General features: G+C 37.1%; 1 protein-coding gene across 1 annotated transcript in view; it reads right to left on the bottom strand.

The window, feature by feature from the left end:
• The window catches only part of klhl4 (kelch-like family member 4), a 133,786-nt gene extending 113,572 nt beyond the window's left edge, over positions 1–20,214 (bottom strand). Inside the window, exon 1 of the mRNA XM_064328151.1 lies at positions 20,059–20,214. The gene's annotated coding sequence lies outside the window, so the exon portion shown is untranslated. The remainder of the gene's footprint in view (positions 1–20,058) is intronic.
• Positions 20,215–21,042: the final 828 nt, after the last annotated feature.

Raw genomic sequence — 21,042 nt, 5'->3', positions numbered from 1 at the left:
GACATTTTCCTCAATGATTACTCTGATGCTGTGCAGCAGAAGGAAAAAGAGCTTATCCCAGCCATAAAGGCTCCTAGAGAGCGTGGGAGCATTGCCTACATTCACTGAGACAAACTCATAGCCTGCTCTGTCCCTCTGAAAGGCCTGTGAGGGGTGCAAAGCCCAATGCAAGTTAGCCCTTCCTCTCGTAAACTTGAGAGGGATGAACATTCCAAGCCCTCTATTCCATAGTTTCAGTCATGCTCCTCACACATCCATATTGGAGCCCGACCGATATATCGGCCATTATTTGACTTTTTTGAGGACATCGGGATCGGTAGTTATGCAGCCGATGTGTCCCGATTTTTAAATAAGTATAATAAACAAAAAAACATTGATTATTTATCTGTACTTGTCTGTTCGAACGTTGTAATTACTATTTACTAGAATTATCCAGTAGAGGGAGCTCTAATACAAGTGTGAACTGCAGCAGCTGACGCGCTACTTCTGTAATAAGACGTTTGTCACTCGTGCCTCATCCAATATTCTCCACTGCAAGACTTGTCTGCACAGATTCGATTGCCGCAATAAAGGTATGTATATTTAGTGAAAGTTTTTAATTAAATGCGTTTATACGACCACTATGTTTATCAATCCTCATTATCAAGCGAGCGAGCTAGCTAACATTTGGTTCACTTTAGCAAGCTAGCTGGCTAGAAAGCCTTTATGAACTGGCAGTGAGCACATAAGCAGCGTAGGATCTACATTTCCAGAGAACATCGCTGTATTCTCAAATAAATAACCAGCCAAAATAAAATGGTGATTGAATGCATCACACATTTGTTTTTTTATCTGAGATAATGATATTAGCTACTATATGATGCTGTGTCAATAGCCAACGCGTTATTGCAAGCGAGTGTGTCATCTAGTCACGCGTCAAACGCCGATAAAACACTTATAACGTGGATAATTTTAAGCTATGTTATCTAGCTTTGTCGTGATAACATGAGAGAAGGATTGCTGTTGGAGAAGTGAATCCACCAACACTTAGCGCGGGTAACCTGCACGAAAGCGCATTGTATTTTTTTTCACCTCCGAATTCTTATGGACAAGCCTCACGTTACGTATTTCATCCAGTCAATTTAGTTTCATCTAACGTTACACTTGATTCACTCATTAGCTCCGCTAGATAAAGTCTTAGTCTTTGAGATCATGTAGTAGGAATAAAATAAGAAAATATAATTCATTTAACTTACTGAGAATAAATAATAATAAATTAATAACAACAACAACAATAATAATATTCATAAAAATACATGTTTGAAACTGGAAAACTGATTTTTTTAAATTAATTTTTTATAGATGGCTGGAAAATAAAGGAGTAAAAGCAATGTGTGGAGTTATTTTGAATTCACACCACTTGAAGATGGTGTTAATATATATATTTAATTTAATATCATCTTTTACATTTTTTATCTATCAGAAAGTTCTTTGTGTGTTTATTTTTATTTATTTGTTTGCTTATAAGTTAAATGTTCTCAAATATATAAACTTTGATCAAATATAAGTTTTTCAAATTGATTTGAAAATGTTGCACTTTTTGACAAAATATCGGCCAAAACATCGGTAATCGGTGGACTAGGACTCTCCAAAATCGGGATCAGCATCGGACCCAAAAATCTGGCATCGGTCGGGCTCTAATCCATATATCTTTGAACCCACTAATATTACCTGTACATTGCTTACACATATGCATACATGTATTCTACAGACATGTCCTCAAATAATATCCATGTAGCTAATTACCTAATATTGGCATTTGTGAATTCCTACAGCCCAAGGAACAAAATGCATGAGCTGGTTTCATTAGTAAAGTCAAAATATATATAATCTTGCCATTTTTTAGATGGACCTGGTCTGCTTCTTTGATAATTCAGATGCACTAATTGAATGTATCTCCATATTAAAGGACAGAAACAGACTTGGTGGGGGTGTTTCAATTTATAAACTACAAGATAATATTCCAGTGAAACTATGTAGTGACCTGATGACTGACAACATTAAGACACTGTGGGGCGCATTTACCTCAGTGAATGTAGGATGTCTCAAAAGGCCTCCAAGCCATACTGTACCCAAATGATGTATTTGCAATGATTTAAGTACAATGATCTACAGTATGTGCAATGATTGGCAAAGTCACAGATGAAAATAAAAAAATGTTGCTTGCCATGAATGCTAATTGGTTTACTGAAACTTGGACTGTGAGGAGAAAGTTATTTTCTCTCACTAATACTGTACTTGTAACATGGCTCAAATTGCATCTATGCCTATTAGAGTGATTGTAAATGCTGGTGGTATTGAATTCTCTACCTATACAGATCACATCTATACCAGTGCCCCTGATAAACACACAAGAGCTATCAGTTTCAGCTGGAATCAGCGACCATAATCGTATTGCTTTCTCAGGAAGAACCAAGGCTGCAAAGGCCAGAGGATTTAATGTATCCACATGTTTTGTGGAATTTGGTGTGTTTCTTACAAAGTCACATGTCATTGCAAATTATTTAAATTATTTTTTTAGAAAGGTCACCAAGGTTAGGAAGAACAATTGTACTACTGATAATATCAAATCAGTCATACTTAATAAAAACATTATGAAGGGTAAAAGCCGCTAATTTTACTTTAACCTGATTGACACTAGCAAGGATAATAAATTATTCATTTCTCTTCCTGTCGTTCCTGATGACAAGTCTGCAGGCACACACAAATAAAACAGTACGTTTCTTAGAACTACAGCTAGTCGTATTTAACCTCCTATTTGTCATATAGTTAATCAATGCTTGCAGTGCAGTAGGCCTATAAGCATACTTCCTCGGCAAAGTAAATTGAGGGAGAAGATTGTGTTTGAACAAATTCAAGATTACCTCTCTATAAACAAACTGATAACTGGGGCTCAGCATACCTACAGAGCAGGCCATTCAACATGCACTGCATTAGTGCAAATGACTGATGACTGGCCAAAAGGCATAAACAACTCAGGATAGGTCAAGTTGGATTTTAGTGCAGCTTTTTATGTGATATATCACAAACTGTTAACTGAAAAACTTCAATGTTATGGCTTTAGGTCACTTTCTATCTCTCGGATGGAAAGTTATCTGACCTCAAGGATGCAGAAAGTTTATTTTAATAGCAGCTTGTCTGGTAGCAGGAGTCTGGGTTGTGCTATACCACAGGGTAGCTGCTTTGTTGAAATTTCCCTCTCCCTTGGAAGGTGTTTAGCTATTTTAAAGAACTGAACAGTTATAAAATTTAAATAATTAACCACCATCCTTTTTAGCTATTAGCACATGCTTCCTCTGATTAGGTATTACAATCTATCCCTCACTTCAAAATATCGAAAGTTCCTTGATCTACTTCAGAAAATAAAGGAGGTGAAGTACACAAATCTCTTTTCAAGCCTACAACAATGAATGTCTTATCTCAGCTGAACCCCATCACACCACCAAATTTCTGGAAGAGGCTCATTCTGCAATATCTGAATATATTTGGGTGAAAAGTGTGCCAGAATTAAGATGGGAACACTATAGTGTCTTAAATCTGCAGAGGCTTAGCAGTCCCCAGTTTAAATTTCTACTCTTAGGCCTTCTAAATGATAGCATTGCGGGCATGGATGAACACAGAAGTCCCTTGATCTATAGTGTCTGCTCTGGTGAACTCAAAACCATGCAGACAGCTGGAGAATATGAGTTCATATGCTATACATATAAATAGTTTAAAGATAAACATGTATTTCTAAATGCTAGACATCACAGGTGATTGATAATACCAAGGTGTCATTCCTGACATACAGGAAGCCAATGAACTGAGAAAGCTTTTTTTGAGTAAATATCAACAAGAGCATTACTTTTCTTCAGGAAAATATAGTTTTTTTCTGGCCCAGCAGAACCACTCCCACTGGTCACTGTGCAGAGGACTGGGTGTCAGACCTCCTTTGTCTGACATGACAACGACCTGAATAAAAATTAGGAACATGCGTTTTGTTACAGAAAAAAAAAACTGTTAAACATTTTACCATTTCAGGACAAATAATCAAGAAACAAGTTGCTTGCTTGTAGTAGAGGTTTCACATAATTATAAACGATTTTCATGGAGGAAATAGAAGCTACACTGTACTCCATAGAAATCGCTTACGGAAAATTAAAGCACAAATTAGAGCACAAATGAGAAATGTAAAGCTTTTCAGCACATCTTTCTAGCACAGCAGGTTGACTCTGGGAAGTATATGGAATGGGTAAAAACCGTACAATTACATTTTTTTAAAGACACTGTATACTGTGCATTGCAAGTTGCCTTGCAAAATCATTCAAAACAGCGAAACTGAATTACAACATTAAGGCCTATTCAGATCTGGAAGCTTCAAACAGGTCGCGATCAAATTTGTTTTGCACTCTACACACATAATAGCAGAGGAAATGTTCAGACCTGCCTCTGAAGTCTTGAAATCTTCTAAGCTGTTTTTACCTAGAGACCAACCACCTTCTCAATATCCACATGACATCTCACAACATTGTTATCGATGGACAGAAAATAAAATGTAATCTTTTTCTGCATTTGTAAATTTGAAATGTATATCTCTTAAATGTGTACAATACATTGTTAAGTCTGATTTATAAAAAATTAAGTATGCAAAATTAACAGGACATGTTTTATACACACACATATGCCTGTATGCTACTCATAACACATGGTACAAATTAGTAAAAAAAAAATATACTCCCACTTTTTTTTATTCTTGTTGTATTTAGCACAACACAGTTCCTGTGAATATAGGTTAACGCCTTTCCATCCCTTGATCACTTGTGTGAATGAGTTGCTGGCTGAAGTGGAAATTTACTGCAGAAAGTTTTCAGCAGAAATCTGCATAAGCACCACATCGTTTTATCAACTTGGATTTCAGCATTTCAAATGTAACCTTTTCTTGATTAATTGGTCCCAGGGCTTTAAAGATATGTTATGTAATTAGGCATTGCCTAAAGGAAGTACACAAACCAAAAACAGAGGTCCAGGAGGAAAATATGCTGTAACTTTGCTTTAGTCAACTACATTTTTAATGAGACATTTAAAGTGACAATCTCGAAGATTTCAGTTTCGTTCTCTATGGCGGTGCCAATGGCGAGAAGCGGTAATTGCAGGTGTGTTTTTGGACCTCACTTCCCATAGATCCAACTGGATCCAGCCAGTGTCGCCTGTGTGACGTCAGTCAGTTGGCACGCCAACTATAACACCTACTATTTACTGAATAAAAAACGGTTGTTATAAAAGTAATGTTATGTACATACTCAGTCGTTGTCTAACATTAGGCTAACTCAAGATGTCTTTACACTGCCGAGCCGGGTTAAAATGCCGTAGCAAACCTGGGGTAGAATTAGTGATGATCAATTTCTGCAAACGTTCTTTATCCACCTTTTGCGCGGTATGAACAACTTTACAGTGCAGAGAAGAATTAGCGGGATTTGCTGTGGCTCGTGCAATTATGTATCTCGTGCACAATAAGCAGTCTTTTTCGTGAATGGTTGTTGTGTGGTATTTTTGAAACAACTGCCTTGCAAAATGTTACCCCTGGTGTTTCTGGTTTTGCTAGCTGAACTGTTCGAGAATAAAGCTGAGCTGGGTGTTAAATTAGCAATCAGAACAAGAAGAATAAAACAAAAACAAAGGAGATTTCATAAAAAAGGGCATAAAGGCTGAAGGAACATATGAGGAAGCATAATAAAATAATAAGAATGCTAATCCATACTGCCGTATTATAATATATTGATGAACTCGATGGCAATGTAAATAACGGTAACGTTAAGGCCAGTTCAGATCAATGATTCGCAACTAGGCGAAACGGTTTTAGAATGTTGCAGAGAAAATTGCAGTGGTGTGAACTGGCTAGTAGCAGAGCCGTTGCCTGCCCTGAGGTTTTAAAAGACCGCCCTTGTCAAATTGCCAAGTGCAGTTTTAGAACGTTTACAATCAGACATCTTGGAATTTTGCAAGTTGCACCCAGTCTCGTTACGAATCATTGATCTGAACTGGCCTTAAGTTAGCTACACTGCAACGTTGCAACAAGGTAGCACTGCATTCGAGAGACGGTTTGCGAGGTCGGTAGCGTTAGCTAGCGTTTTTTTCTAATTGTTAGCCGACATTAGATTGTGTTTATTACATTAGCTAGCTAGCTAACGCAATGTTACCTGATATGAGAGATGGATACTGTGCGCAACGTTGTCTAAACTAATGTTGTCTTTCTTGACATGGTCTGGTAGCTAGCGTTAGCTGTGCAAATAGCTATGTAATTTAGTAAAGTTACATTGTCATTAAATGTAATATGAAATCTACATCAACAAATAATATGATCTCTCATGTTACACAAAAACCTTTTAGGGTTCCATAACTCCCCCAACCCCCCCTTTTTCTGTTATTGTAACGCATGCAGACACCGGATAAACAGTACGCCGCTCACACACAAGTGAGTTGAAGAGCGAGCCTGTTGCGTTAGTTCCGCCTACCCTCTCTGGCGGACCAACCACTGATGGGTGATGAAAAACGCGTCACTAACTGTGCGCCGCTTGTGATTTTTTCCCGGGAATGTCGCCACAGACACCAAGTTTTTAAATCATGAATTATGATAATAATAATAGTAAAAAATGAATATAAAAATAGGCTCAATCACCATTGTGTTACCCAATGCAGCGATAGATAGTGACTTAAAAGACATTTATTTTAATGAAAATCTTCGAGATTATTACTTTAAAGTCACAAAAACATCTGAGCTAAACATTTGATTCTGTCAGCACTTATCAAAAAAGAAAAAGAATCCTGTTGAAACACGAGTTTTAAATATTGCTTCTGTAAAACAATAGAGAAAATAAGCCTGCGATTGTGAGCTTACACAGGGCAAAGCATCAATGTGCACTCTATGTTAATATCTCATAAACTGGCAGACTATTTATGCACCATGATATGTTACATCAGGGAACTTGTCTCCATGGAATCTTAATTAGTAATATGGGCACACTGTGCTGTGTTCACAGTAAACCTCCAAGGTCACTATAGTGGACACAGGCAGGAGTTGCCACAACTTGAATAAGTTGAATAAACTTGAATAAAGGAAATGCCCAAAACTGTATTTGTAATGTAATGTAATGTAATGTAATATTTGATTTATAGGGCCTGCACATAAGCATGTCAGACTCAGAAGTTTTTTCTGGCCCCTCAACACGTGAAATTTGCCTTTTAAAATATAAACTTATCTAAAATATTCAGATGTGAAAATAAATTGTCACGTGAACTAGACATTTTCACACGTGATTGGCTTTTTCACATGTGAATGAAAATTTCTAGGTGCAAAAACAAAAAATCATAAATTCATAAATTATTAATTTAACATGTGACTGACTTTTTCAATTGAGAACTACAGTTTTCACATGTTAGAACAAAACATGTGACTCGAAATAGCATGGGTTACCTTTTCCCACTCTCTGGGATTATTTTTCACATGTTGAGTGCTACATCTGTGGTTTTTGGACACGTGGTTTTTGAACACATGATAAGGAGCATCTCCCCAAAACTCATCAAACAGAAGAAACAACTCCTAAAAAGACAAATGGCAGATCCAAGGATAATAGGAAATGTACAAATATTTTGCCCAAAATGAGAGAGCTAAAAAAAAAAAGGTCTGACTTTGACTATGCCAGAAAATAGGAAGTTATTTGTTAGCAATGCTGAATTAACAATACTTTCAGGCCATCAATTATACTTAACTGCTGGATGGCCAATCTTGATAAGGCACTGTTCTAGTATGTGAACGGGCCCACAGTCTGGTTTCCAGTCCAGACCATGCCAGTGTTGACTGGGGCTGGCAGCACCAGGGAGCAACAGACAGTGTCACCCAATAAAAGGAGGGTTCAGTCAGCTAGGATGACAGCCTCTCACAACCACAAGTCTGCTTGTTAAGCTGGATATGATTCATCTTCCAACTCATGTCTGTGTGCAGTGACTTGCAGCATGATGATGCAGAAGTGGAGACATCACATGCTTAGGAGGAGAGCACATTCTTGTCTGCTTATTCCCAAATCGATAGTGGAGGCTGAGGTAATGAGCATTGATTAATACAATCGAACATACCAAATTTGGAGGAAAAATGTAAAATAATTGGCCGTAATAATAATAATTGTGTTCATTACATCCTATAACAGAACATTATCCTTACAAAAAATATTGCAGCAACACATACACACTCAAACGCACTAATTTTTTCGTAGTGTGTGTCACCTGCATGGTCCCTTGATCCAATTAAGCCTATCGAGTGCTGCCATCCGCAGAGTGCAGCTTCTCTCCTGTAGACCCTATCACTTTATCCTTCCAGTCAATCAAAGTGACAAGCCAACATCAACGCTTAGTCTCCTCTGTCATGTAATGACATTCCTCCATAAAAGGTGCCCTTTATTGTTAGGAGCTCCCTGCAGCAGTCTGAGTCTCCATGCCAAAAAACAGCAAAGTAACTGGAAATAAGGAACTACAGGAAGGAAGGTTATCTGTGGATTAATGCTGTAACTCAGAATAGACAAAGGCTATTCTGAGTTACAGCACCAGCAAGGATCAACGGGTTAAAGTATACAAAACCCATTAAAATGTGAAGCTGCTCTCTTCGCTGCCTGCTTTTCATATTTTTCTAATGAGGAAAGGCATATTGTGCATATTAGTTAGGGGACTGGAGGTTCAACGCCCTGATTGGTATCACTGTTGTATCCATGGGTTGATTGCTTTAGTAAACTACAACCTCCTACTGAGCATAGGCATGCAGCTACTTCTACATTTTCTTAGACCAGGGGTGGGCCATTGTTGTCCTGGACGACCGGCCAGTGCATATGCATGTTTTTGTTTCCACAAATTACTCTGGCTAAATGAGCTAATTGGCTTTATACACCATCACTGGTTCATTCGTAGATTAGATCACAGTAAAACGTTCCATATAGTAACAAAAGAATAGTCTTTGATGGTAATACACGTGCATATGTAAAAATGTGGCTAACATGTCAAAAGGCGCAAAGGTTGGGGCTAATTAAGTAATTAAGGCCAGAAGTGGGCATTTAAACCAAAAACAGACAAGGCTCTTGTTGCCCACTTCTGCCTTCTAAAAAACATTCTTCTGTGTTCTATTCAAAGAGAGTATCTGACTATGAAATATATCTATGAAAACTACAATGCTTGGTGCAGCCCATTCCAATCTCCTAATAGTCAACAGAGGAGTGTGCATTTAGTGTTTTTCAGGAAAACACTCACACATATGTGCAAAAAGCCAGCAGGGCTTTTTTTCATTGTAGCCTCTGCAAAGCATTCTCACTCAGTAAACAGAGGGAATGTGCTGAAACACAGGTTTTCTTGCAACAAAACATATTTTGGTTTAAGCTGATTTGAGATAAGTCAGAATCATAAGCCCAATAAAGATCTTAAAAGCGAGGCTATAGTACTGTACAGTATGCATCTGTGCAGCTATTGTCAGTGTGCCCACAGAGCATGGAACCCCAGATTTAAGTGTGCATGACAGATAAGCTAGCCTTCTGCCCCTGTTTTCACTTTGATCACATTTTTCTCCATTTGCCAATGTTGTAATAACTTTTTTGATGGGTAATTTGGTTCGCATCTATTTTCCAAAGCTACATCAAAGGGAAAATGTAAAATACAAATAAACAGCTACGATATATGATATGCAAATTTACAGGTTGCCTTCATTCCTTGATCTAAGTGACCCCCTAGTATTTGAGATAATGACTCCCCTCAGTGCAGCAACAGCAGAAAGCAAACACACTTTTTTATTGTAAACTGTGTGCGTAGGACTATAGGTAATAATAAATAAGGAGTATTAGCCACCAGTAAAAATGGAATTTCCTATCACTACTCCAAGAAAGCTGCAACTGAAAAATTGCCTATTACCCACAGAAGAGAAGCATACAGATCTAATTTGCCATAGGATGACAATATCATGCAGTATATTTGACCAGAAAAAGGCAATCATTTGGAAGCTGTTATTCTTTTATTTTTTACTTTCCTTTTCTCAAAATGTGTCAGCATTAACAGCTACTGTAAAGGCATGTAAAAGGGTACTGTACAGTAGTGACAGGTCTGGAGTGTTTCATTAGTGAGATGCCCAGGCAAAGTTTATACATTTGAAATAAACACCTCAGAAGAGATTTTTTATAGGGACTCCTTTTTGGGGGTCGATTTACTACGGCATATATACGCTTCAATAGGCCAAAAATTAGACTAGGCGTTCTGTGCATGTTCCGTAATTTACATAGCAACTATACGCTCACTGTGTTCAAACGGAATCAATAACGTTTCAGAAAATGTACAACTTAAAAGATTTCATTCAATCTTCTACTGGGACTTTTGCCGTTTATTGAGGGTGTGACAGAATATTTTGGTGCCGCTGACTATAATTGAATGTTTTTTACATTTATTGTTCGATTGAGCAAGTACCATTCAAGTACATTTTTATGGGTTAGTGCTGTCCGATTGTGCTAGCTACTTCACATTAACCTTGTACGGCGATCAATAAAGGCTAACAGCACAGTACCACTTAATTATTGTCATTTCTATCACCACTGTAATGAACTAAAAATAAATAAATAAATAAATCGATTCTTTCTGAGACATGTATTTTGGGATAACGACAATAATCCAATTAAATCTCATCTTTGGCAAAATCAAGCTATTAATATAGATCGATTTCAACTGTGTATGTAAACGCACTGAGTGTCTTCGGTGTTTTACCTGATCTCCTCATTTTGACTTTGATGTGCAATTTGCTGTGAAGGAGACTACCCGCTTGAAGGCAATATATATATCTGATCTATGTCTCATATTTATTTATTTGTATTTGTTTATTTATTTATTTATTTATTACCAACCTCCAGCCTTTTATTTACCAAAACAGAATTTTGTTTTGGCTCAACACAATTTCTAAATGGAGCTTGAATGTACATTTAGAGCATAAAATCTATTCAATTTATAATTGAACTGATGTTACATTTCAAAAGGGAAATCCTTCTGCTCTCTGCAGCATGTTTCAGGTGATTTCTAATGACCACAGAGGGTCAAAACCATACCTTTGTGTGCAAATGTGTCTTACACAGTACAGTGAGCACATCACTTTTAACCTTTGACCGGATGGAAGACTGCCCCCTACAGGCCCACTAACATCATTTTAAACACCTCATCTGTGTTTACAACCAGGTCTCCCATTAAAGTACGAGACCCACCCAGCTCCAGCCATTTGGAGAAAAGACTGGAAAGTATATCTTCAGGATGACTGATTTTTGGAGAGCAGGTTAGTTGCTCAAAATGTAATCTCTCTATTTCTGCCTCTCAGACAGTGAACAGAAGTTTTATGGACTGATTTTGGTGAAACCTGGACAAATGAGGTAAATATCTATAAGACATGAAATTAATATTTAAACTTTAAGGTTGCTATGACAACTTTTAAGTCTGGTGGAAGTTTGCATTTGATTAAATTACATTTTTATTCCCACAGCTGTATTTTGAATATTATATACTTTATTTAGAAGATTGGTTTTCACAAATATTCTGAATAAACAGTCTTTATTACTGTATGTATTATGACTAGCACTTTTCTGTTGAATAACAGGCAATACTAATTAGCAATGGATTTCATGTTTCTTTCTAGGCTAAATGATAAATATTATAAATGCACCATGACTTCATTAAATAATATGCAGTAATATAGCAGTACATGCTGCACATTTTTATGTGGGACTTTCATGAGGTGAAAGCTGCCCTTGTTATCACCTTTCCATGACACTGAAGAGCATTCTGATCTACTTTTTTCATAAGGAAATATTCCTCCTTCTCTCTATGTTCCCAGTATGTTTGAATTCCCAGTAAAGCAAAACACTTTTTTTCCCTTGTGAAGAAGGCGATTAGCTCAACAATAATAAGTCACTGACAACTCATACATGTAAAGTTAATATAGCTGAAATCTACATGATAAAATTGTCAATTTAGCTGTGGACTAGGGAAGATGCTTTTTCTGAAGTGTTGTAATCCCTGTGATACTTAAGTAAATTTCTTTTCCAGGCTAATAGTAAGGTTTTACCCCAAGATTCATCAGTCCAAGGGAAATGGTAGGATTTATTATGACCCATATATACTGAGTGTGCCGCTCCCCTGGGCCTAATTTAGATTTTACCATATTAACAAGTTGTTCTGTAAATATGCTGACACACAGTACTCTGAATGTACATATTAAAGGAACTGCAGGAGTCTTTGCGATACTTTATGCAGGCAATTTTTTCTTTGACCTTCCTGAATGCAAAAGGTCTTTTTGACATTTAAAACTGAAATAAGCACAATATGTCCATCACAAAGGTAATTGCATATTTTTAATAGGTAACTAGCCAGTACACAAATTGCATGTTTTCTTTCCTGCTCTCATGGAATTCAGTGTTTTGGGAAATTTGATATATTTTTCAGGCTACAAAATAGCACATTAGGGCACAGTGTTATTTTAAGAGATCCAAGGGGTTTGCACAAAATATCACTATATCAGCAGTGGCTTGGGGGGCAGTGCCATAATGCCCTCTAGTGGAGGGCATTATGGCACTGCCCCCCAAGCAACTGCGCTGGAAAAATACATTTTTTAAAATTCTTTTTTTACATTACTGCGGGCATTTAGCAGACGTTCTTATCCAGAGAGACTTACACAAGTTTTTTTTATTATATTGTCTTTTTTATTTTATATTCATAAAATATAATAAATATATAATGGTAAGACAACTGCGTGAAAATGGCATTCTTTCTGAAATAAAATGTGTTATTCTTAATTAATCCATAGTTTTCCTGTCATCAAAGCCTACAGCTCTGCACAACATCCTCTGCCCTGAGCTTTTTGCAAGATCTGTGAACTGAAGAAAAAAAAGATCTAATACCAAATACCAAATTTCATATTCCATGTAAAAACATTAGGGCTGTGTCTAAATCAATGTGCATGCCTACTATTGAGTATAGTTATTTATTGAGCACACTTAATGAGAAAGTTAAGTCGGCAAAATTTTCTCTAAATGTAGTGTACTTAAACTGTTCTGTGTTTGGGAGCATACTCTTCAGGAAGTAAACAACCATTTTGGTCCCGTAAATATGATATGCAGCTTCATTTTAAAAATGAGGCACAGCTTCGCTGACATTCTCCTTCAATAATAACAGCAAGAACACAGGAGCATGGGCGCACAAGGTCTTACGACCCCTCCTCAGTCGGAAAATAGTATGGAGGACATTCTTCGCACACTGCCCATTGCGTACCAAAACGTACACAGTAAACAGTATGCAGTATACTTACTGTAGTAGACATCATATATGCATTTGAGGACACAGTAGTTAGGAGGCTGATTCAGAATCAGGCTAGCTAAGCTTTTAGCCTCCTCATAAAGACCTATTCATGTTGTAGAAAATATCACCCCGCATTATCTCTAAGCCAATTACAACAGTGCCCACGTTTACATGCCGTGTCATTTTGAATAATGATTTTAGTTCATGGTGCATCTGGTAAGGATAAGATCAGTCTGTGGCCATAGTCCTCTCCTGGAAAAAGGTTGCTTGTCCTCTTTAATAGCAGGGTGAGCAACTGCCCTCAGGTAGAGGAGTAGTATCTCGAGTGATGGTAAAAGGGATCGGGACTTCGACCACCATTGTTTCCACAGTAATGTGTCGGACGGTGGTGGTGAAGGAGCTGAGACGAAAGGCAAAGCTCTCGATTTACCAGTCGATCTTCATCCTTACTCTCACCTAGGGTCATGAGCCATGGGTAGTGACTGAAATGCAGTGAGATCACTAATACAAGCCGCTGAAATGGGGTTGCTCTGCAGGGCAGCAGGGCTTACTCTCCTTGATAGGGTGAGTAGCTCAGCCATCCGGGAGGACCTCGCAGTAGAGCCGATGCTCCTTTGCATTGAGAGCGGTCAGTTGAGGTGGTTTGGGAATCGGATTAAGGTACCTCCTAGGTGCCTCCCTTTGGATCCCCTCCCTTTGGAGGAGACCCAGGAGTAGACCTAGGACACGTTGGAAAGATTATATCTCCCATCTGTCCTAAAATTGCCTTGGGATCCCCCGAGATGAGTTGGAGTAAGTCGTTGGGGAGAGGGAAGTCTGGGCTGCTCTGCTTGCCCTGTTGCCACCACAACACTGACTTGGACTAAGTAGTTAGGAAATGGATAGATGGATGGATGGATGGACTGATGAATACTCTAGTTAGGGTCATATTCCAATTGTTGTTTACATGCATCATGAAAGGAATAATTCAGTCTTATACCTATACAGGCTGCATGCTTGCTTGCGTTATTATATATATTTTTTTTACCTATTACTATTACTTCTATCTAGTTTTGTTTGTTTACAACAGTAGCTAAAATTGGAACTACCCGCTTGGAGTCAGAAGACTGTTAAAAAATGTGATATCCCTCACAATTACACCCTTTGAGAGGAGGAGAATACCAGAGAAAATGTATGGCTGGGTAAGAGAGGGCCAACCTGACATCCACATCAAACACCTACGCCTATCAGAGGCAAACAGTATACACAAACAATTTCTAAGAATTGGACAAAATGAATTGATTATTTGCTCAAATTATTGAAATAATTGCATCTCAGGAGATATGGGGTGCTCTTTGTAAAATGTCTCACACAGTACATGTACTCAATTTTTGTACATTTAGCATCACTAAGTGTTAAAAAAGGTATTACATTACAGAAATTTGTCTAAAACATTGTAATCGCGTTTCCACAAGCAGTGAGCACTTTCTTAAATGCACCAACCAACAAAATGGAAATGTTGATTTCACCATAAGCTTTTTTATTACAAAGATTTACAGTGCAGACACTAAGAAAAAACAGGGCACAAATGAGCAAATAAACTAGATTAACAACTGCTATTTATGTGTGAAGGTGTACTCTCCTGGTGTGAAGGTGACTGAGGATTGAAAGAGAACATGAATTTCTAAAGCATCACAAGCCTTGCTAAAACATTACATTGATATATGCTTGACATGAGGTGTTTAAGGTCTTTCTCTATTTGTTCATGATTTTCAGGCCTGGTGGCATTTTCATTCTAGTTTTTTAAAGCAGCTCATTTTCACTGTTCTTGTATCACACTGAAATAGGCCTAGACTACATTATTACATGCTAGGAGGTGCCAGAGTTTCTCTGTTGTTGCTGTTTCCAGCATGAGTGAACTGTGAACTAACATCCCTTTGAAGGACCACAGAATTTACCAATGAGATAAAATAAAAGCCAAGGGCAATTAGCCTCAGGATGTTACAGCTCAGTTTATGTAATTAGCAGACTATAACTGGAAGTACACAGCAGTGGGGCACAACTGGTTTTGTGTCTAGTAGTTTATGCTGAAGCTGGCCAGGATTCCTATGGTTATGGTTCCTTAGCTACTTATCAGGTGCCTACATATGGCTAATTATCATTAGTGAGAAACATATCTGCTTCCATCGATGCTTGCTCCTTGGCATGGCCTCTGGAACTATATTTCCACACTATGGAGCTTGCAGTGTTGAAAATAGTAACTGACAGGTGAAGTGAGAGTGTTGCTCCCTGTGTGTGTGCAGAATGCAGAAACAAAAAATTCGAAAAGGGGGGAGGGGTAGGGGACACGTGAACCATTTTTAAATAAATCAAGCATTTATGCATTTTAGAGTCATATACATATACAGTGCATTCTAGATAGACCCTACCTCTAAGTCTTGTATCATAGCACATATTCTTTTCTTTTTTTAACTTCTTCATTTCAAGTCCAGGTGTATAGAACTAAAGAAAACAACAAGTAATTTGCTCCAGAGAATAGAACGAGGTACTTTGTTAGTCCATTAAATTAATTTTTCCATTTATAAAAATAGTCATTAACTTTTTGCAGTATTATATTGTAAAATATATATAAAAAATATTATCAATATATGATTGCCATTTTCTGTATATTGTAAGCAGGAGAGAATGCCAAACTCACAACAGTACTAAAGATTAGGGCGCTAACAAAGATGAAAGAATAAAAAATGAAATGTAGTCATAAATGTTTTTCTGTGTCTTGTGTGTGTACAGTAGTGGTGATCTATGATCTGCATATTTTGCAATATATTCTTGAAGAAAATGTATTGGTATGTATTGCAAAATATATGTTAAGTATGTGTTCCATATATTTAAATACCTGATTTCCTATATTAGAAACAATATACTTCCAACCAAGTACTAAATTATGACTTTATTTAAAATTATGATAACCCCTTAAGTTGCACCGGCTATTAACAGGGTTATCATTCTGTTTTTTTTTGGCAAATTTTTAATCAATCTGGTCATACAATAAACCGTTTGAAAATGTTAAAACACATGGTTCTATATTTATAAAGTACTTTATGATTCCAATGTTTTAGCAACAGCATTTCCTTATTTTGCAACATGTTGGATGGCAAAACAATCTTCTGTGGTTTGTAAATCCACAGACGACACACATGATAAAGTCTGTATGCTTGTCACATCAAGAATCCAGCAAAAAAATCCATAGTCAGTTTTAGTCCCAGCAATGTGCTAACTCGGAGAAATCTTGATAGAATGTCCATTGTTTATTTAGAAATTCTCTGGAGGAATTATCATTGTTGTCTGTTTCACCACTGCATACACACTGAAAATACTGTGTAAAAAAGAATGTTGTGTTCTCAGGTTGTATAGATTCTCTGGAACAAAACAAACCCACCTATAAGCTTCTCTCACCTGTACTGGCTAAGCAGTCCCTCAATTGGCCTAAGAAGTCAGGCATAATGCTAAACAAAACCTTTACCCATATATGGATTTCCGGATCAAAGGATAATTTCTCTGTGGAGAAAATGAATGCATAACTGTCTCAGTCTCAGTCTGTGCTTTAAACTGTCGCTTTCACCTGGACACATTATGGCATGTAAAATTTGTGAGCTAAGATAGCCAATATTGTTTCTTGTAACTTGGCCTAATTTTGATATCAGTGCGTTTAGTGTCAGGCCTAGATTTTGCATGTGTGAATGACTAATATACAATGAGTAACTTGGCATTTTTGTACGTTGCAAACGTGTTTCTTCAGATATCATTTATTTTCATACTGTGTTTGTTTTGAGTAACATATTTCAGTAATGCATATCAATGTAGGTTATGAGAGGTATGCATACACATACATACATGCAAACACACATACACTGTAGCCAGTCCTGGATCTGGACTGCTGTGATTGGGGGTTCAGAGATTTTTTGCGGGGGGGGGGCAACTTTTTTTCAAGGCACAGTGTGTACCATACAGTTTACAGGCCTGCATTGCTGACTTTTTTTTTTTTTAACTAAAGATCATTGACTGTCTTTTTTATTTAGCTTTATGCACATGCTCAGTTCTGTGCTTGTGATTTGTAATTTCTTGGAAAATAGGCTACTGTTATTATTGAGGACTTCTGGGCATAGCTAAGCCATATGTCTGCTGATAGACCTAGTTGACATAGTTTTCTGGTGTAAGACAGAAGCGGATAGAAATATATCATTGATTTACTGTCTCTATCTCTATTGAAAACAGATAAGATTTCATCATTGCTATGTAAGTATTACTGCTCAAAATATTTCGGTTATATACGTTATTTTTGAAATTGAGTGTCTTTAAATAGGTTAGTGGTATTGTATAATGAGGATATTTCACACTGTAATGTAAGCATTAGTTATTAGTAGTGTAATAGTTTTTGTGACGCATCATGTCTTTCTATGATTTACCATGCAAAGCAACTAACATTAGCAATAAAACTCTACCACAATGCGGAACAATTAACAATCATAATCGCTATCTTACTTGTAAGCTATGACCTATAGTTTTACAGATCAAATAACTAAATACAATTATGAATTTAACTAGGCCAATTCCTGTGCTTTGAAGGTTGTCATAAAACAAAACTAATTGCATTCCAATGTAATGCTCTAACAAAGGCAATATGATGTTGGCCTCAGTCCTGAAAAGAACTGTCTGCCAATTTTACTACTGTTCCCTCTATTTCCAAAATGTGCAAATGCTTACGCTGAAGTTTACTCATTATGCAATGTCAGGAGATGAATGATAATCATTCAGCAACTAGGGCACAATTGCAACCGGTTCCATAATTTCACAAGTTCTTAATCTGAGACCTGTCAGTGATATGATGCTTACACCAGTAATCACGGGGTCTTACGAACACCTAACACCTTCAAGAGATGTCACCTTTCAAAAAGAACTGACTCCATCAGAACTAGCATTTGTCTTTGTCAAAAAAGTAATATTCCCCATCAGTGACACGTTTTTGCTGTGGATAATGTGCAAGGCTTTAGAGACTTCATAGAAAGACATGCTGTCCTCCAAAGAGTAGTTATTTTCTGTTGGAGAAATTATCTTGATGACTTGTCAAAATCAAGGTTCTGCTCAAGGAGGTTTTTCAGTTGAAGGGAATGTTTCTTATGTGTGCCAGTAGCAAACTGTCAAGATATGTAGCCTCTTTTATGTGGGAGAGAATTTCTCAATTTTTTTTCTTACTGCATGGGAGAAAAAACATCACATTCTGAAATTCAGCAGTTCTACTAGATTTTTCAGCAGATATATTATACTGTAGCATTGATTATAAAGCATCAAATATTTTTATCAAAGAATTCCAAACAGTTGCAAGCCTAACAAACTACATGTATACATGTAATTCCATCATCTAAAATTCTTTTCAATTGTCACTATAATATCTCACCACTGGCTGGCTGTGTATTGGGCAGAACTTGCTCAAGTCGTTGCTGGCTCATGGTAGGTTATCCTGAGGGACTGCTTGGCCAGTACTCATCAGAGAAGCTTGAGAGTGGACTCATCTTGTTTCAGAGTCGGTCCGAACCAGAGATAATAACATTCATGTGTACACAATTCTTTTGGTGTGTTTATAACAAAATGGACAACAATAATTCCTCAGGAAAATTGCTAAGTAAAAATATTTTTTGTACTAGAAATTCTGCAGATTTTGTTCGCTGGATCTTTGCCGTCATAACATTGACTTTACAGTGATTCATTTTGTCTGTGGATTTCAAAAACACAGAGAAGGTGAGGAGCCCTCAAGCTTGTTTGCCACCCCACGTGGTACAGTATGAGGAACCCATTGTCACTAAAACATTGGCACCGTAAAATAGTTAGAGATAGTATAGAGATAGTACTGTGAGTTTTAACACTTTCAAACAGTATATTGTGTGAAAGTTTCAGAATAAAAAACTGAATGAATGCATTCAGACCTCTAGTCTGAATGTGGGTCGGTGTGACTTAAGGGTTTTTAACCCTCTTTAGAATCACATCTATGCAGAAAATAAATACAGCACTATCTTAATGGGTCAACCAAATTGTATGTTAAATAACAAAGAGCTAGGCCTGCCAAGAATTTATTGTAATTTTTGGTGGGAGATGAGTTTGCTCCAGTGAGATGATGAGAAGGCCCAGAAAGCATATCAAATTGCAATGGACAGGTCCTCTCTGCTAATGGATCATGTTGACATGCATGCATTTTTGATGTAATGAAGTTCTATTTATCTGTACTTATGTGTCTGTAGGTACATTTGTTTGAATGTGTATTCCATATCTGAATTATGTGATAAAGGAAGTATAGGAAGCAACAAAGTGTGCACAGTTAATTATACAGCTATATATAACAGTTATAATGCAAATGGACAGTGGTCTAAGGATCTCCATTTCTTATTGGTGCACCATTGAATATTACATTTTATGAATGTTAAACTCAATATCAATGAATTATATACAGTAAATTATATATGGCAACAAAAATACGGAAAGCATCACAATGGCCGCCATAACAAAACGCACCAAAGCTTGCCATATTAGAAACAATGGACAAAACCTTTTTTCACAGGAAAGACCCTCAGTCACCCCACCCCTAGTACTCACTCAGTATTCTCTAAGCTTTGTTCTAATTTTCAAATGGTCTTACATATGAAGGCACTGGAAACTTACCTCCTCTGATGTCCTGTAGTATTAAAAGAGACCTTTCAGTTCCCTGCGTCCTAATGTAGATGTATATGGCCAAGGTTCATTCAATGGACTACAATGGATGTGGCCCATTTCCTTCTTTCTCCCTCTTGCCCCTGTTCTGCTGACAAACATTTGCATAGAAAAACAAAAAAGAAAATTCCACTTTCCTCTCAGAAAGGAAATTCCTGTTTTCCGCTGCACTTCCTTCAACAGCTATGCTGAAACAACGAGGAGCACAGAGACCATTTCCTGAGTTCCTGGCTTTCTGTTCTTTTTTAACACATGGAAAAGATGCAGCTAGCTTTCTTTCTCTATGTGTGCAGGTTCAACTCTCCATAAAGCATCTTTCCTCGCAACTTTGGATTTTACAAGTTCAAAAATGTACAGCCACATGAATTGTACATTAAAAATGAAACCAGCTCTTTGATCATTAAATATTTATTTGCCTGTGTCTTTAAAAAATGGCTGGTTGGTTTTATTTTTGTACAGCTTTTGTGGCTCTTGAGGACATTTTCTGTCTTCATGTGAAAAGCCCTTGGTTTTTTGGGACCTACCCTTAAAGGAAGCCTTGCATCTTCAAGAGAAAATAAGAATTTAGATTAATCAAGTTACTGTGGCAGCTGGCTAGAGCAATACATGATGAACAAAATTTATTTTTTCAACCATAAAATGTTTGATTTTGGAATTATTATACTGTTGGATTACAGTGGAATAGGAGATAACTCCTTCAAAACTCAAAATCTTTTTATAGCTAATATTATTTCAATTAAGTTGCTATAATAAGGATCAATTCTTAGTGAATAGTGAATCTGAATAGAATGTTCAATTAAACTCCGTTTTGCCACAACATAAGAATAGATTTTGAACCACTGGAGTTAAGTTTCTGTAACCCTATAAATTACAACCAAGACAATACTGTGATGGCTCTGAAAAACCACAGTGCATCACTCCAGTCTGTGGCATGAT

This window comes from Anguilla rostrata, chromosome 3, assembly GCF_018555375.3.
Source record: "Anguilla rostrata isolate EN2019 chromosome 3, ASM1855537v3, whole genome shotgun sequence".
Lineage (NCBI taxonomy): Eukaryota > Metazoa > Chordata > Actinopteri > Anguilliformes > Anguillidae > Anguilla > Anguilla rostrata.
Note: the sequence above shows the minus strand (reverse complement) of the source record. Positions and strands in the feature narration are given on the sequence as shown.